Genomic DNA, 10,754 nt, shown 5'->3' on the forward strand with positions numbered 1-10,754 from the left:
TGTAAGGATGTAACCCAGTGTTTACGGTTTCCTAAGGGGATATAAGCGGACAGATGCAACTAGCAGTTGTACTGGTGATGTATGATAGACCCCAGTGAAATCTTCTCACAAATCACTTTGGGAAGGTTGTGCGGTCAAAATAAGCCAGGTAGGGGCTGGGGATTTAGCTCAGCGGCAAAAGCGCCTGCCTGGCATGCGTAAGGTCGTGAGTTCGGTTCCCGGTACCGGAGAAAAACCAAAAAAAAAAAAAAAAAAAAAAAAAGCCAGGTATTTATCCACAGGCGAAAGGAGAAAAGAATTCTAAGTTCATTTTATCTTGTTTCTGTTGACTATGGCAATGGAAGGGAACATCTACAGCATAGCATCACCTGGGAAAAATAACAGCAATACAGAAGTTTTAGCGCTCTCACAATGAATTGGGTGGCATATCATGGGTCTTACTTAAATTATCTGATTTAATCTTCATTACAACCCAATAAACCAATTAATGACATTATCCTCATAAGAGAAAATAAATACACGTGCTAAGATAGAAGCTGAGGGGTATTACTTTGCAAAATTACCCATCAGAAAATGTTGATCCATGTTCAATACCTCAGAAAATCTTGCAAGTATCGGAGGAACTTCTTTTAGTTACTAAATTGTGAACAACAGAACAGTTTGAGAAAGACGCGTTTACTTAAAACAGTGACAATTAGTGCAAGTTTGGGGTGCTAATGAAAGTAATCTGGTTGAAAAAACCGTTTATCACAGATTTATTAACTACTTCTGAGAAGCAACTGATAAAGATCTCAAATCTTCTTTAGTCACTCTTACAAAGTCATAATGAACATAGCGAGTGAAATGAAATTAAATATCCACTTCCTATCATTATGCAAATACATGTGTAGGTGATGGGATAAAATTTTTAGTGACCACATCGAGCACAGATTTGAAAACTCTAGACCCTCACACCATTTAAACAGATGTGATGATTTGCTCCAAAATTTGTGCCAGTGCTTGGGAAACACCCCCCACATGAAGAGGACACTGATATGAAGGTTGCTCAAGAAGAGTATGAATTACCGTATTATAGAAGTGTTAGACTAGAGGGAAAAAGCCATACTTCTGAATTTATTTTAGCTCACATATATAGAATTTTAAAAGACAAATGTCAAAGCTGGGCGTGGTGGTGCACGCCTGTAATCCCAGCCCTTGGGAGGCTGAGGCAGGAGGATCATGGTGAGTTCAAGGCCACCCTGGACTAAAAAGTGAGCTCAAGTCCAGCCTGAACTGCAGAGCAAGACCCTGTCTCAAAAAGACAAATGTCGTTGTATAAGCATTACTAATCATGTCTTTCTGATCTCTAACAGCCGCAGTGGAGTATGCCAAAGGAGAAAGGGTGAGGTAGAGGGGGTGGGAGGCTGAATGAGAGGATAGGAATGAACTTTCAGAACTTTATCACAGAGATCCAGTTGTGCTTGTCTTGAACTTTTCTGGGATCCTTCCAGCGTGCCAGACACAAGACAAAGTCCATGCAGGTCACACAGACTGTTATTCTTGTACTTATTATCCACTCTGCCCCGTAGGTTAGAAACCTTGGAGATTAAATAAAAATAAAATAATAGCAATTGTATACTTGATTCCAGGGGCCATTTGAGGTGCTTTTTGTTTTTAAATATCCTTTGATTTCTGAAACAGTGCTGCCACATGTAAATGATCAGTATGATCAGTACGATCACTCTTCAGTGAAAAAATTGAGGTTTAGGAACCTACCAAAGCTACACAGTAAATGATCCAATCAAGTTTCAAAATCCATGGAGTCTGCTGCCCGAGTCCGTGCTCTTCAGCCATTGGCTCTGCTGCCCCTCCACGCCTCCTCCTCTCCACTCCTCCCAGGACAGAGCTGATCCCCCCGCTACAGCTGGTAGAGAGGACCAACCTGCATGAGATCTAGCTAATGTATTTGTGGAATAGTAAAGAGGAATGGAAACATTAGAGTATTAATTCTTACCTTTTCAGCAATGCAACTTCCTTCTGATCTCTGATAGAATCTACAAAACCTCTCCATACAGTCACAAGTTCTGCATATACCTTGAGGAGCTTCGCAGCCTATCCAGAGGTCCCAGTACACAGACCCTTGAACAAGACCAATATGAACACAATTAACAGGCACTTCCAGTGAAGAACTAGATTTTGAGCAACGGTGCCCCCAGAGAAGGGTAATTTTTTAGAGAGGCAGGGGTGAGCGGTCTTACCCAGAGCTGCACAAAATACAACACAAAGCAGAGGCAGCACAATGCAAAAGGTAGAGAATGCGCAAGACCAGCACACCTGCAAGATTTCTGGCCCACGTTAGGGTCACCAGCGTAGATCACACATGACTGGCTGCCAGCAGAGCCAGACGGCACAAGCATGCACTGATTCCCTCTCTCCCCTGACCCCACCCTGAGTACACCGTGAAAGCAAGAGAGGAGTTCGTGGCTCCGAGATGGTGAGACACCTTCGGGCAGAAGATGTAGTTGAGTTCCAGTTGGGGAGGAAATGAAGCCTGGCACAAGGGGGAGGCAGAAGCAGGGGTGGAGATTGTGCGGAGATGACGTTTTCTGTTTGTGTGTCCTGTGCCCCGTAGTTCCCGCGGCTGTCCCATGGTCACGGGGGGAGAGGGAAGGAGCACACCTGTCGGCTTTGAAGAAGGCTTTGAAGAAAATAAACATTGAATTGAAGAAGGAACTTGTACAAGGGCACGAGTGTGGTGTTTGTGTGACTGCTCTGGCCTTGGAGTACAAGATGGTGCAGTTGATAACCTTGACTATTTTGAATAATAATGATGCCATCTAAAGAGCTGATGTGACAAAAGGAGTAATGATGTCAACCAGGCAAAGGACAGGAGTGCAGGAAGAGGTGAAAAACTTTCCTTAGTGTGGTTGAATGAGGAACGGCTGGCAGGGCGTAGCTTCAGAGAAGCTGTGATCTGTGAAAAAGCCAGGAAATTGCGCAGTGATTTACTGTATGAAAACCCCGCTCCAAACGCAACAAGTGATGAATTAAAGCCTGCGAAGGGCCATTTGATAGGTTCCACCAGAGAAGTGGCATCGGCAGTGTGACAAGACATGGGGAGGCTTCCAGATCTGACAGGGCCGCTGTAGAAACCTACAAAGAAATGCCCAGAATTCACAAAGGCAGAGAGACAGGTTGCTAACAAGTGTTCAACTGCGATGAATCAGGGCTCTTCTGGAAGCAGGTGCTAAGCAGAACTTGTATCACACAGGAGGAAAAGGCGCTGCCCGGACACAAGACCATGAAGGACAGAATGACCCTCCTGCTGTGTGCAGACACAAGTGCTGATCTAAAGATGATGGAAAAGGACCGAGGCACTCTAAGAGGACGCGGTGGTGTGTGGTTCGGGTTGTATACTGACTGGGCAAATGGCCAGGAGCCAGATATGTGATCAACACATTTGTATGTTTCTGTGAAAATGTTTTCTAGATGAGATTAACACTTAAATCAGCAGACTTTCAGTAAAGCAGATGACCTCCAAAGTGTCGGCAGGCTTCAAGGAAGAGGAAATTCTGCCACCAAAGTAGACTTGAACTGCGATGTCTGTAACTCTTCCTGGTGTCGCTAGCCTAGCTTCTCCTGCAGATTTTAGACTTGCCAGTCTCTACAGTCATGTGAGCCGTTCCTTTCCTTAAAATCTCTCTGTTTCGTATTAGTATATTCTATGTACAAATATAGACATATCCCATTTGTCCTCTTTCTCTAGAAAGAGACTAATACAGGTAGTATGCTACAGGAAGCTATTACTATGTCCAATTATATTTATTTCTTAGTCACCTTCCTAAAAAATTCTTAGTGAAACTTTTATAATATGTGTGATTTATTAGTATAGTGTATGCTGTATAATTTTAGATTAAGTATCTGTATTTGCATGTTCAGTTAAACTAATATGGGTACATGGCCAAAAAGTCTGAAGATCACTAGACTAATATATACACAAGTCCATAATGAGAATTATAATGTACAATAAAAGGGACAAGAAGGTAGGCAGAGAAGTGAAAGCCAGTAGACAGTAAGCTATGCTGGGCAGGGTGGCACACACCTATAATCCCAGCCCTTAGGTGGCTGAAGCAGGAGGATCACTGCAAGTTTGAGACCAGTCTGGGCTACAAAGTGAGCTCAATGCCAGCCTGCACTGCATAGTGACCCCATGTCTCAAAAAGACAAAAAAAAAAAAGTAAGTAAGCTGAAGTGCTTACTTAGTTTTGAGGACAGACACAAGCATTGATGAGCTTCGGATATTGATGGAGAGAATAAATATTATTTATAAAAGAACTGTATATAATTCATTGTAAAGTACTTGAATTTAAGGATTTTAATTACTTTTTTATTTTAGTTTGTAAAATCAAATTAAGGCTCCCTCAGTTATCGATAAAGAAATATATGTGCAGATGGCCACAAGCACATTTCAATGATAAATAGAAATCACTGAAGTAGTTGCAAAATGAAGTTTATAATACCTTAGAGCAAGAGAAGAAAATGTATAAATAGCTATTTACATTTATTTTTATCTCATACGTACTAATTTGTACCTTTGTGTGAAAAGAAGCAAAACAGATGTGTAATTTATTAACGAATAAATTATTAACGAATAGATGTGTAATTATTAACCCGTGTCTGACATGGGTGCTGTGGTTTTGTGGAGCACACTGCTTCGGAGGACAATGCCTGAACAGAGGCTCTTCCTAGCTGAGAGTCTACTCACTACACCTGCTCTCCCTGGCAGTGCCTCGCTATCCTTGGCATCAGTGTAGCTCAGCACGCATGCCCTGTGATAGGCCCTCCTGGGGAGTATGGCTAGCAGGCAATCCTCCTCTCATTTACAGGGAGAGGCACCCTGCACGTGTGTGCAGCTGATGGATTCTAAGTCCCTCAGTTACTGGTGATTTGTCCAGAGCTAATTTAACTTGGAACTAGAGTTAGATTAATAAGATTTACTATCTCAGAAATTTGGATTCAGAGGCACTAGCTAAATTGTGTGCATCAGTATGTGCAAAGAACTGTGACTCTGGGTGTTAAAGGGCAGGCACTTTTTCCTAGAAGTAAAGGACTTGCATCCTTGCTTAGTTTGTGCTTGGTACCACATCGCTGAGCTTTAGTTAGTCTCCAAAGAACTGTAGTGTGGATGTCTTTTTCTCCCAACTTTTAATTTTGAAAAATTTCAAATGTACAGAAAGTTCAAAGAATAGTACAAAAAAACCTACAACTGTATATTCCCTTTCCTAGACTGTTAATACTTTGCTGGTTTACTTAATCCCTACACACATGCACACACACACACACACACACACACACACACACAGAGTTGAGCTTTAATATTTGAAATTACACTGCAGACATAATGGACATAATGGCACAAAGACACATTGCTCCTACATACTTTGAAATGTGCATCCTAAGAATAAGAGTCTCCTTCATAATCTCATAATATCATCATCACAGCAAAGAAATCTAGTATTAATTCATTACCATCTACCATACAGTGCATCTTCAACTTTTCCTATTTGACACAAAAATGTCTCTTAACACTGTTCCAGCTTGCAAACAGCTTGCTCGGCAGAGAGGTTGAAATTGACATCAACCTCCTGAGTATATAAATAAATGCTCTGCAGTTCTTGGGCAGTTCCTTTCCTCTCATCCAGAGAGGGCTCCACCTGACCTCAGCTTTCATCTCTTGTCTTTATTTCTAAATCCTCTCACTGTTTTTCCCCAAGAACATCAAGAGCCGTGCTGGTTTGTGGCACTGCATCACATGGGGCAAGCTCGTCTTGTCACAGGAGATGTTAACTCCATGTGACAGGAACCCAGAAGAAAGCAGGTGTAGTTAATCTGTTTGCAGACAACATGAACTTCAAACCAAGAACAATCAAAACAGATAAAGAAGGTCACTACATACTTGTGAGGTAAAAACTTCAAGAGGAAGAGATAACAATCCTAAACATCTATGCACCAAATACAGGAGCACCCAACTATATAAGACAAATTTTAACAGACATGAAAAATGACATAGGCAGCAGCACAACCATAACAGGGGACTTTAATACCTCATTGTCAAAGAGATAGATCAACTAGACAAAAAAATCAGCAAAGAAATAACAAAACTAAACCAAACTTGTGAACAAATGGACTTAGTAGACCTTTACAGAGTGTTCCACCCAAAAGCATCAAAATACACATTCTTATCAGCTGCACATGGGATAGTCTCTAAAATAGACCATATGCTAGATGTTTAAGTAAATTCAAAGAAATCAAAATTATCCCATGCATACTATCAGACCATAGTGCAATGAAATTGGAAATTAATGACAAAAGAAATCATAAAAATTCCATAAACACATGGAAATTAAATAATACCCTCCTGAGCAACCAAAAGGTCACAGATGAAATCAAAGTAGAAACTAAACAATATTTACAATCAAACAAGAATGTAGATACAGTTTACAGGCACCTGTGGGATGCGATGAAAGCAGTCCTCTGAGGGAAATTTATAGTGGTGAATTCCCACATCACGAAAACAGAACAAGCACAAGTAAACAATCTTATGCTGCACTTCAAGCTTCTAGAAAAAGAAGAGCAAGTCAAACCCAAAGCCCAAAGAAGACAGGAAATTATTAAGCTCAGTGCAGAAATTAATGCAATGGAGACTAAAAACAATACAAAGAATTAATGAATCAAAGAGTTGGTTCTTTGAAAGAATAAATAAAACAGATAAACCCCTAGCCCACCTTATCAAAAAAGAAAAGAAAAAAGCTGAAATACATGAAGTAAGGAATGAAAGAGTTGAAATCACTACAGATCCTGTAGAAATTCAGAAGGTCATCAATACCAACTTTGAAAATCTTTACTCTCATAGGATGGAAAACACAGAGGAAATGGATGATTTTGAGATACATATGAATTACCAAACCTGAATGAAGAAGATATGAAAATCCTGAATAACTCAATATCAGCCAGTGACATTGAGAATGTAACAAAAAACTTGCCAATGAAGAAAAGTCCAGGTCTTGATGGATTCACAGCTGAGTTCTACAAGAAATTGAGAGCAGATTTGACACCAATTCTTCTCAAATTCTTTAATGAAATTGAAAAGGAAGGAATTCTCCCCAACTCATTCCTAGAGACAAGTATTATCCTGATACCAAAACCAGAGAAAGACCCAACCAAAAAAGAGAACTATAGACCAGTCTCCCTAAGGAATATAGATGCAAAAATTCTCAATAAAATACTAGCAAACAGAATACAAGTCATCAAGAAGATTATACACCACGACCAAGTGGGATTCATACCAGGAATGCAGGGATGGTTCAATATACACAAATCAATTAGTGTAATACCCCACATCAATAGAGCCAGAAACAAAAATCACATGATCATCTCAATTGATGCAGAAAAAGATTTTGATAAAGTCCAACACTTATTTACAATGAAAATCCTACAGAAAATAGGAATAGATGGTGTTTACCTCAATCTGATCAAATCCATCTATGACAAACCAATGGTAACATCATACTAAGTGGTCAAAAATTGAAAGCTTTCACTTTAAAATCAGGAGCAAGAAAAGGATGTCCACTGTCACTACTCCTATTCAATATAGTTCTGGAAATATTAGCAGAGCAATTAGACAAGAGAGAGAAATAAAAGGATTAAGGAAAGGAAAGGAAGAAGTAAAATTATCATTATTTGCAGATGGCATGATACTCTATATAGAAGACACACAAAACTCCACCAAAGGCTTATAGATTTACTAACCAAATTCAGTAGCATAGCCAGATACAAAGTCAATACTCAAAAATCAATAGCATTCCTGTATACAAAGAACAAACAGACTGAGAGAAAAATTAGGGAAACCATAACTTTCATAATAGCATCTAAAAAACTGAAATACTTGGGAATCAATCTAACAAAAGAACTAAAAAGATCTATATAGTGAAAATTATAGTATTCTGAAAAAAAGAGACTGAAGAAGATTTCAGAAAATGGAAAGATATTCCTTGTTCATGGATAGGAAGAATCAACATTGTGAAAATGGTCGTACTCCCAAAACTGCTGTACAGATTCAATGCAGTCCCAATTAAAATACCATTAGTACACCTCACAGATCTAGAGAAAACATTCCTAAAATTCATCTGGAACCAGAAGAGACCTAGAATAGCAAAAGCAATCCTGGGCAACAAATACAAGTCAGGTGGCACCACAATCCCTGACTTGAAATTATATTACAAAGCAAATGTGATAAAATCGGCATGGTACTGGCAAAAAAATAGACCTGAAGAGCAATGGAACAGATAAGAAGATGCAGGCACAACTACAAACACAGCCAGCCACTGTATCTTTGACAAAGGGGCTAAACATGTACACTGGAAGAAAGACAGCCTCTTTAATAAATGGTGCTGGAAAAACTGGCTTCCACATGCCGAAGACTAAAACTAGACCCATGTCTTTCACCATCCACTAAACTAAAGTCAAAATGTATCAAAGATCTAAATATTAAAAGAGAAACACTAAATCTACTGGAAGAGAAAGTAGATAAAAACCTTGAAGACATAGGGGTAGGCAGAGAGTTCATGAACAAAAACCAAACTGCACAGGAAATACTTCAAAGAATCAACAACTGGGATCGTCTCTTACTGAAAAGTTTTTTGCACATCTAATGAAATCACCAGCAGGGTAAAAAGACAACCCATGAATTGGGAAACAATTTTAGCTAACTGCCCCTCAGACAAAGGACTTCTATCTGGAACATATAAAGAATAAAAAAAAAAAAAATCCCCCAAAATTCAAATACCCATTCTGAAACGGGCATCTGAGATGAATACACACTTCTCAGATAAAGAAATACTAATGGCAAATAAATATATGGAAAAACTTTCAACATCATTAGTCATTCAATAAGTGCAAATTAAAACAACATTGAGATTCCATCTCGCCCCAGAAATTATGGCTATCATCAAGAAATGAACCAATAACAAATGCTGGAGTGATTATGGGTAAAAGGAACCCTTCTCCACTGCTGGTGGGAATGTAGATTGGTGAAACCACTGCGGAAATCAGTTTGGCGATTCCTCACAAAACTAGGATTAGAAGTTCCACTTAACCCAGCTATTCCCCTGCTGAGTATTTTCCCAGAAGAATTAAAAGCATCATACCACAGCAATATATGTTCACCCATGTTTATAACAGCACAATTTGTCATAGCTAAATCTTGGAAGCAACCCAAATGTCCATCAGCTGAAGAATGGATAAAAAAGATGTGGTATTTTTGTACAATGGAGTATTACTGAGCTATAAAAAAAGATAAACTTGAGGCTCTTATAGGTAAATGGATGCAACTAGAGACCATACTCTTAAGTGAAATAAATCAGGCCCACATGTGTAAACATTGTATTGTCTCCTTAGTGTAAGAACCTGAAAGAGTAAATAAAACCTGAAAGGTACAATAGATATGGTGAAAGGGAAAGAAACTGCTCACAGGAAGGAATAACTGGGATGAGAGAAAGAAGAAAAACAAAGAAAGATGGAAGGATATATATATATATATCTATATATATATATATATATATATATATATGGATAGCCAGGATAATTGTACTGCTGATGTCTGGTCATTTGTTGAAAGGAACAGTTAATGCTTTTATATTTTGACCAATTTTGCATGCTTATATCTGGTAATCTGAGCAATTGATTTGAAGACAGCAATATGCAAGAGAACAACAATTTGTGAATTCACACCATCTTGTCTAGTGAAACTCCATATCATCTCTAATGTTTTTGAATTATTATTTTTTATTCTCTTTAATGGTGTGAACAATCTTCCATTCTTACATCTGGTAATCTGAGCAATTTAGTTGAAGATAACAATATGTAATATAACAACCACTGTTAATTCCTATCATTCTGTTTTGCAACCATCATTTGAAAGAAATGTTCTTGCTTTGTTCTGCTTATGTCTGTGATGTTGGTATTTTGCTATTGTTCTTTCTTTACTACTCTCTTTAAAATAAAAGAAGGACATGCACACAAAGTTGAAAGTGTTCAGTTTCTTATATCGGTCTCCTCTAACATGATAATTGTTTTAAAGAGATCAAATCTTGGAAGATGCTGAGACCATTTCAAGTGAAGTCCTCATTACTAGACCTTAAGGAGGCAGAGTAATTTAAGGTTTGGGAAATGCGAAGTGGATGCCAGCTCTTCGCTTCATCTGGTGCTTTATGGCAGCCTTTAGTGATATATTTGGCTTGTCTGAATAACCCTCCAGATGGTCCAGCTGTGAGAATGTTATTGTTTTCTACCAATTCAGACTATTCCCACGGCTTCGCAAGTTCTAGTTCTTGAACCTTCAACAGATACCACAGCTTTTCCTTTATGCTATGAGGAAATAATAGGTTTCTCAAATCTATCACAAAAGATTCATCAGCCCTGTAGGTGAACTCACAGGCAAATGTCAAAGCTTTTTATAATCTCCTGTAAAGGCTGCATGTTTGGTTCACAGGACCCTTTTCTTACAAGTGGGACTAAAGATTTGAGAGCAAGTCTTCATGTGAGCGGGTTGTGGCCCGTTGCTACAAGTGTCAGTTAGTTAATGCGCTTGGTGAAAAATGACGCCATTCTCTCCAAGGCCGTTTTGCTATTTCTCTTTACAGTTTTCCCCTCTTCGGTGTTCTGCAAAACTGCTTGCCTGATGTAATTGGAGTGAGCATACGGCCACTCACGGGCAC

At 39.0% G+C, this 10,754-nt stretch overlaps 1 long non-coding RNA gene across 1 annotated transcript; it reads right to left on the reverse strand.

Moving 5' to 3' along the window:
* Positions 1-1,764: 1,764 nt before the first annotated feature.
* Positions 1,765-2,506, reverse strand: LOC102008960. Its single transcript, XR_264224.1, has 3 exons — positions 2,483-2,506; positions 1,994-2,118; positions 1,765-1,903 (listed from the first exon to the last, which is right to left on the reverse strand). It is a non-coding gene; the product is annotated as an uncharacterized LOC102008960 (long non-coding RNA).
* Between the last annotated feature and the right edge of the window lie 8,248 nt (positions 2,507-10,754).

This window comes from Chinchilla lanigera, unplaced genomic scaffold (genome assembly GCF_000276665.1).
Source record: "Chinchilla lanigera isolate Chin_1 unplaced genomic scaffold, ChiLan1.0 scaffold00099, whole genome shotgun sequence".
Lineage (NCBI taxonomy): Eukaryota > Metazoa > Chordata > Mammalia > Rodentia > Chinchillidae > Chinchilla > Chinchilla lanigera.